The sequence below is a fragment of the Echinops telfairi genome, unplaced genomic scaffold, assembly GCF_000313985.2.
Source record: "Echinops telfairi isolate 266 unplaced genomic scaffold, ASM31398v2 ScPeMD7_2565;HRSCAF=3150, whole genome shotgun sequence".
Taxonomy (NCBI): domain Eukaryota; kingdom Metazoa; phylum Chordata; class Mammalia; order Afrosoricida; family Tenrecidae; genus Echinops; species Echinops telfairi.
Genome location: NW_022106463.1, coordinates 5,634,029 through 5,641,390, shown reverse-complemented (window position 1 = coordinate 5,641,390; position 7,362 = coordinate 5,634,029).

The window sequence follows — 7,362 nt, the reverse complement described above, 5'->3', positions numbered from 1 at the left end:
CACATCATGGAGTGTGTGTGTGTGTGTGTGTGTGTGTGTGTGTGTGACAGTCACCCACACGTGGACTGAGGTGGTATGAACTGACTGGCTCATGGGCGACCAGGCAGGCAGAGCAGGTCTGCCCGAGTCCACCCAAGGCTATCAGTCTCCACGGGAACAGATGGCCCATCCTTCTCACGCAGAGAGAGTGGATGGTGAGCTCAAACCTGGGACCCTCCGGTCAGTAGCTAAGTGTTTAACCCTTGTGCCACCAGGGTTAGAGCAGCAGGTTTGGAATACCTGCTCCAGCAGGATTAGAAAACAGGTTATCCTGGACTAAAGAGGTATTCAAATTGCGATGAGCTGCGTTGACAACCTTCTGTTGTTGTTTTGAGCCCTGGTGGCGCAGTGGGTAGCGTGCTGGGCTGCTAAGGGCAGGGTTCCAAGCTCGAAACCACCGGCCACTCCTTGGGAGAAAGAGGAGGCTGTCTGCTCCCGTGAAGAGTTACCATCAGAAACCCAGAGCGGCAGTTCTTGAGTTTATGTGTCTCTCCAAACTCTTATTGTCCGTCCGTCCGTCTGTCCGTCGTCCATCTATCCATCCATCTATCCATCCATCCATCCATCCATCCATCCATCCATCCATCCATCCATCCATCCACTTCAAATAGCCATCACACACACACACCCCACAGACACACATTCCCTGAGTGATGCTGGATCCGGACACACCGGTAAGGTCTCTGTCTCTCTGAGAAGCCGTCCACTCCCACCTGCATCGCCGAATGGGCATCACCTCTCCCCCATTCCTGGGGGGGGTGGACGCCAACCCTCCCTCCAAAGGGTGGCCCCGCCCCTGTGGCCACAGCTCACAGCTCAGAGAAACTGACCTCCAGCCCCGCCAGACAGTTCATCTCGCCCGAGGCCTTAGCTGTGAAACAGAGTCTTTCCAGGCTCTGTGGAGAGGCCTGGCCTTTGATTTTTTCTGTTTTCCCTTTCTTTTTTGCCAGGCCGGTGAAGAAGCAGAGAAATGTGGCCTGTGGGAGGAGATGGACAGGCAGCGGTGACGGGGCAGGCGCAGGGCGAGGGCAGCGGGAAGGAGAAGGAACTTGGTGGAGTCCCCGATCCACCCTCCCGAGGCCCAGCTGTAAGTAAGCTGCCACCCACACCCTTTCCATGCCAGGGATAATTTTAGGCCGCCGCTTTTATTAGCAACCCAGCTTTGGATCCATTAAGTAAGACGCTAGTACACGGAATAAACAGTGCCTGGAATGATTCCCTTATTTGTTTATTCTTAAATCATCATCCCAAATTTGGCGAGTCGGGCTTGGCCTTTCTGTAATCCTATACCAAATCTCAATTTGGGGACCGCGATCTCACCCTCTGGAGCCCTGGTGGTGTAGTGGGTTACAAGTTGGCTGCTAACTGCAAGGGCAGCAGTTCGAAACCACCAGCCAGGAGAAAGAAAGGGCCTTCTTCTCCAGGAAAGAGGTACAGGCTTGGAAAGCTGCCCTATCGGACGGGGTCTCTACAGGATATTGACTCTGGAAAGCTGCCCTATCGGACGGGGTCTCTACAGGATATTGACTCGGCATTGACTCAGGGCAGTGGGTTTGGTAGTTTGGGTCTTCACCTGCCGGAGAAAAGCCGAAGTAGCCGAATTTAGTTGGCAATGCCTCCCAGGAAGATGGGGCTTTGTTTGTCCTTCAGATTTCCAGACTGGCCACCTCGAAAGTGGTTGTGGTGATTCGTGTCCCAGCTGACTCCTCTTGATGAGCCTCGTCTCACAGCGCAAGTGGCCTGCACAAGGATGGTTGACCGGAGCCTCGTGGGGAGGCTGCCTCACGGTGACCCCGGGCCACCGAGCAGCACGGCCCTCAGGGTTTGCTAGGCTGCCGCGTCTTCACGGGAGCAGATCGCCAAGACCTCCCCCTGCAGAGCCGCTGCGTGGTTCAAATGGCCAGTCTTTTGGTTCAACAAACTCACTGCCATTGAGTCCCTGCCGACTCACAACGGGCCCATAGGGCAGGATACACTTGCCTTTGTGGGCTTCTAAGACTGGAACTCTTTTTTAAAAATCATTTTATTAGGGGCACATACAACTCTTATCACAACCCATACATCCATCAGTTGTATAAAGCACATTTGTACATTCGTTACTCTCATCATTCTCAAAAACATTTGCTCTCCACTTAAGCCCCTGGCATCAGCTCCTCATTTTCCCCTCCCTCCCCACTCCCCACTCGCTCACGAACCCTTGATCATTTATAAAGAATTATGTTGTCATGTCTTGCACTGTCCGATGTCTCCCTTTACCTACTTTTCTGTTGTCCATCCCCCAGGGAGGAGGTTATGTGTAGATCCTTGTTCTCCCTTTCCACCCTGCCCTCCCTCCCCTCTCCTGGAACTGGAACTCTTTACAGGGTTAGAAGCCCCATCTTCTGCTCATGGAGTGGCTGGTGGCTCCCAACTGCTAACCTTGCAGTTCGCAGCCCAACAGATAACCACTGTGTTACCGGGGCTCCTCCTTTACACAGTAAGAGTGTGATCAATGCTCAAACAGGATTGCCTTCCCCTGGGCTCTCTAGAGAAGCAAAGCTAGTCACATATACATGTATATATAGGGGCATCTATCAAGAAAATGGCTCACACAGGTGTGAGCAAGTTCACACAGGTGGGTGAGTTTCAGGTGCAGGAGAGTTCTAAGTCTGTAGGTGAGATGTTAGCCTGAAGGCTTCTCCCGATTCCTATAGCCTCAGGTATTGCTGAACCCAGTATTAAAAGGAACACAACAGGCCGGTGGTTACAGAGGCAAATGAGTCCCCAAGTTCAGGTGGTCAGATGGCAGGCTGCTAGTGAGTCCCAGGATTGGGGGACAATATGGCAGACCATTAGCTCAAGTCCAAAGGACTAGAGGTCAGAGACGAGCCTGATGCAGGATCCAGACCCAGTAAAAAGCAAGCAAGCTTTTCCACAGCATACACTTATATGGGAAGCAGGCCACACCCTGAAATAGATCTCATCACTGGGGATGACTGGGTGTTAACTGCCAACCCCCTGAGAATCCTGGCACAGCCAAGTTGACACAAGTATGACAGGCAGTAGATGAGAGACATCCAGCTGGCACGTATGTGTGTTAGAAAGCCCTGTCATATGTTCCTAGAATTTACATGAGTTCCTAGAGTTTACATGTGAAAGATAAATCATGGTTAACGACTTGAGGGAGCAATGTGAAAATCAACCATATTTGATTTAAACGCTCCTAGTTCAGTATCAGATGTTCTGAGTGTGCTCACTGTATTGTGCTTAGGGAGGAAGATGCCCTATTTTTAGGAGCTATGTGCTGAAGAATTGAAGGGTAAACTGTCATCGTGTTTGCAGCCTACTCTTAAAAGATTCGCAATGTGAATGGGGGTTGGTGAGGGCACAGGCGAGCAGAAACGTGGCCAAGGAGTGTGTCTGGCTGAAGTTGTCCTATGAGTGGTCACCACGCCAGCCTCACGGAGTCTCAAGGTCTTCCAAAGGAGAAAGCTGAAGACAAGTTTAGGAGAAGCCATCTGGGGGACGTGGGAACCCTGGGATGTTTTTAAAACTGTGCATGGTTCAGTTTGCTGGAAGGAGCCCCGGAAGTGCCACAACGGCCAAGTCCTTGGCTGCGAAGCACCAGGTTGGCGGTTCGAGCCCAGGTTTCCAAGGGAGAAAGCCCTGGGGGGTCTGCCCCCATCAAGCTGCCCGTGTGGGGGATCCTGTGGAGCAGCTCTCCTCGGTCACCTGGGGCTGCTGTGATCAGAATGGACCACGGGTCCCCACCCCGAGCCCAGAAGGACAACCTCAAAGGGCTTCTCAGACCTTTTGTTTCACAGCGCAGACTGTGGTAAGCCCATGTACCCAAAGGGATCCTTCCAGTGAAGGACTCCAAAACCCCCATCAAGCCCCTGCCCTGCCCTCAGGGATCCCAGTCGGAGAAGGGGGGCGGGGGAGTGCAGGTCTAAAGGCATTCAGTGATCGTGAGTGATTGTTAGCAGGGTTCGTTGTGCTTGATAAAACTTGGAAATCTAAACAAAGGCTTGGTCCATTTTGCCAACATGCTAGGTTTTAAAAAACCAGCCATCTTCCCTGTGTTCCCTGTATCCAGACAGGACAGACAAACCCCTTAGGACCAATAATGAGAGAAGTGATACCAGGAGGAGGGTGGGGGGAAGGTAGGAGGAGAAAGGGGGAAGCGATCACAAGGATCAACATAGAACCCGCCTCCCACGCAGGGGGAAGAACAACAGAAAAGTGGGTGAAGGGAGACAGCAGACGATGTAAGATATGAAAATAATAATTTATAATTTATCAAGGGTTCATGAAGGAGGAAAGGAGGGAAAAATAGAGGAGCTGAAACCAAGGGCTCAAGTAGAAAGAAAATGTTTTGAAAATGATGATGGCAACATACGTACAAAAGTGCTTGACACAATGGATTGTGATAAGAGCTGTAAGAGCCCCCAATAAAGTGATTTAAAAACAAACAAACCAGCCATCTTAGCAGCAGGAAGGGGGACTCAGCTACCACGAAAGACGAGCCCGGAGTGGAGCTTGTCTTTTGGACCCCAAGATCCATGCACACTAAACCTCCTCGCTCCAGGGATACAAGCTGCAACACCAGAGACGTATCAGCAGGACCAAGAGGCAAAGCAAGTGGGCTTCCCCGCGCCTCTGCGGCAGGGAGTCAAGCCTTCCGCGGAGGCTCCTTAGTTGATGGCCCTTTAAAGCACTGCCACTTTTTTAAAATGTCCACAGGATGCACCTGGGCTTATCTCGTCTCCCACCAGCTCCCTCATCCGACTGTATGGGGTTATGAAAGTACCGGCAGTAGCTCCTCAAAGGGGGTTGTCATCCTATAGGAGCACGTCCCTCGGTCTCTGCCCCACAGAGCCCACGGGACCCTCCCTTTTGTAGCCCTTGGCACGGTTGGGCTATCAGGGCACGTGACTGCTCCCGGGTTCATAACAGCCACGCCAAGTGGGAAACACCAGCATTTCGAAATGCAAATGTCCCCGGGGAGTGATGTCCGTGGTCACACGCAGCAGGGAGGTGCTAAACCTGGAGCAAAGCCCAGCTCACTCAGAATGGAGGCGGGCAGGGAGGGGGCGCCTGGCCCAGCTAGAGGAGTGGGGAGGGGAGGGGCAGTCCCCTTGGTGGGCGGGACATGGGGGCCACAAAGACAAGGAAACGACGGGTTGGTAGGTCAATAGCGAGAGCACCTTTGGGGAAGGAAACACCAGAGGTGTCAGGCCTCCAGATGCCGGGTCTCAAAGCCTTCGTGACGTCCTGTCCCCACCCTGTGAGGGATGCCCCTCAGAGCGGCTGCAGTGGGTCTGAGGGACAGTGTGGATGCTGATGCTTGCCCGGAGGTCGGCCCTGGGGTCCCAGTGACCGCCTGTGCCCACTCGTCCAGATGCCCTTGTTTTGATACAATGCAGACTGTTGTCTTTCGGGAAAGAGGCACGCAGAGTTTCAAGTAACGGACTTCCCTATAGGTGCTGGGTGCTGCTTGAGTTGGTTTTTGAGTTGGTTTTGACCAAAGCCACCACCTGGGATCTTCAGTGAAGCCGATTACCAGGCCGCCCTTGTGCAGGAGCTGCTGGGTGGGCGTGAACCGAAGCCGCCAGCGCTCCTGAAAGTGCATAATCCAAACTCGATGCCATCGCATCAGTGCTGACCCACAGCGCTCCCGTGGGTCTCCGAGACTGTGACTGACGGGAGTAGAAAGTCCAGTCTTTCTCCTGCGGAGCTGCTGGTGGTTTTGAACTGGCGACCACAGGGAACACAGCCCAACTCAACTAGGCCCTCAGGGTGTAGTGTGTCCTAGTCCACACCAAGATCAAAGCCACACCCACTGCCACCCAGTCGTTCCCACTCAAAGGGACCCTCAAGGACAGCTCCTGTGGGTTTCCCAGGCAAACTACCTCAGGCTGCTCCTTCGTAGTAGCTGGTGGGTTTGAACTGCCAGCCTCTTTTTAAAAATCATTTTATTGGGGGCTCATTCCACTCTTTTTTTTAATGCCCCTCCCCACCCCATCGTACTACTTTTATCACAAGCCATCCATCCATCCATTGTGTCAAGCACATTTGTACATTTGTTGCCATCAACATTCTCAAAACATTTGCTTTTTACTTGAGCCTTTGGTATCAGCTCCTCATTTCCCCCTCCCTCCCCTACAAACCCACTTCCTTTCCCCCTGCCTTCCCCTCAACCATGTTCCCTGGAACTGTCGATCCTGTTGTTTTCTTCTCCAGATTGTTTATCCCAATTGTCTTATCTATATAGACCTGCAGAGATAATAATATGCACAAAAACCAGACACAGCAAAACAAAGCAACAAAAGAAAACAAAATAACAACAAAAAACAATGACAACAAAAAAGAAAAGCCTGTAAACGGTTCAAGGTCTGCTTGTTGATCTATAGGAGTGCTTTCCAGTCGAGTCTGATGGGGTGCCACGCCCTGGCCCCGAAGTGTATTTTTGGTATTCTCCGGGGACTTCGTTGCTCAGTTCCCCTTGATGTTCTGTTGCACGCCCTTAGTGTTCCGCCCCGGTGTGGTGGGGTCAGACCAGGCGCAATTCCTGCACTGTGTCTCCATTGTTGTCCCCCAGAGGGCTATGGGTCAGTGAGGGACATCATGTCTTGGAGTGGGGCCGGCCATATGGTCCTCTCTGCGCATTGGCTGCTCTGAGCGGGAATATCATCCTCAGGGCTTGGTGGGCAGGACGTGCTCCACTCTCTCTTCCTCCAGTTCATTTGCTCCTGTGTGCTGTGATCAGACATGCCCGTCTCCCCGAGCTGCAGCTTCTGCGCTGTCCTCTGAAGGGAATTCTTCTGCGGGGAGGGTTGGAACTGCCGACCTGTTGGTGAGCAGCCCAATGCTTAATCCATTGGACTACCAGGGCTCCTTGCATAACGGAAGCCACTGCTGTGGAGTCCATTCTGACTCACAGCAGCTTCTCTCACTATCACGGGATCAGCGCCAAGGCCTTGTACCGGTAGCACAGGCAGAACCGCTCCTGTCCGTTCTGAGACTGCCACTCTGGATGGGAGTAGAAAGCCGTGTCTCTTTCCTACTGCAGAAGCTGGGGGTCCCCTTCCGCGCCCTACCCCTAACGATGTTGACTCGCAGTGACCCTATAGGAAGGACAGGGAGAACTGGCCCCTGTGGGCTGACCAGACAGTCCCTCCTCAGGGGAGTAGGGCCACTATCGGGTAGAGTTGACATGACAGCAGGCGGTGGTGTGATAATTCTGTCCAGTTCTTTGCTGAACCGCCATACTGTGTGCCAGCGTGGCTGTCCATTACGGTGGTGTAGACTCTTGCTGGCCGGGGCCCTGTGGGACAAAGCTGA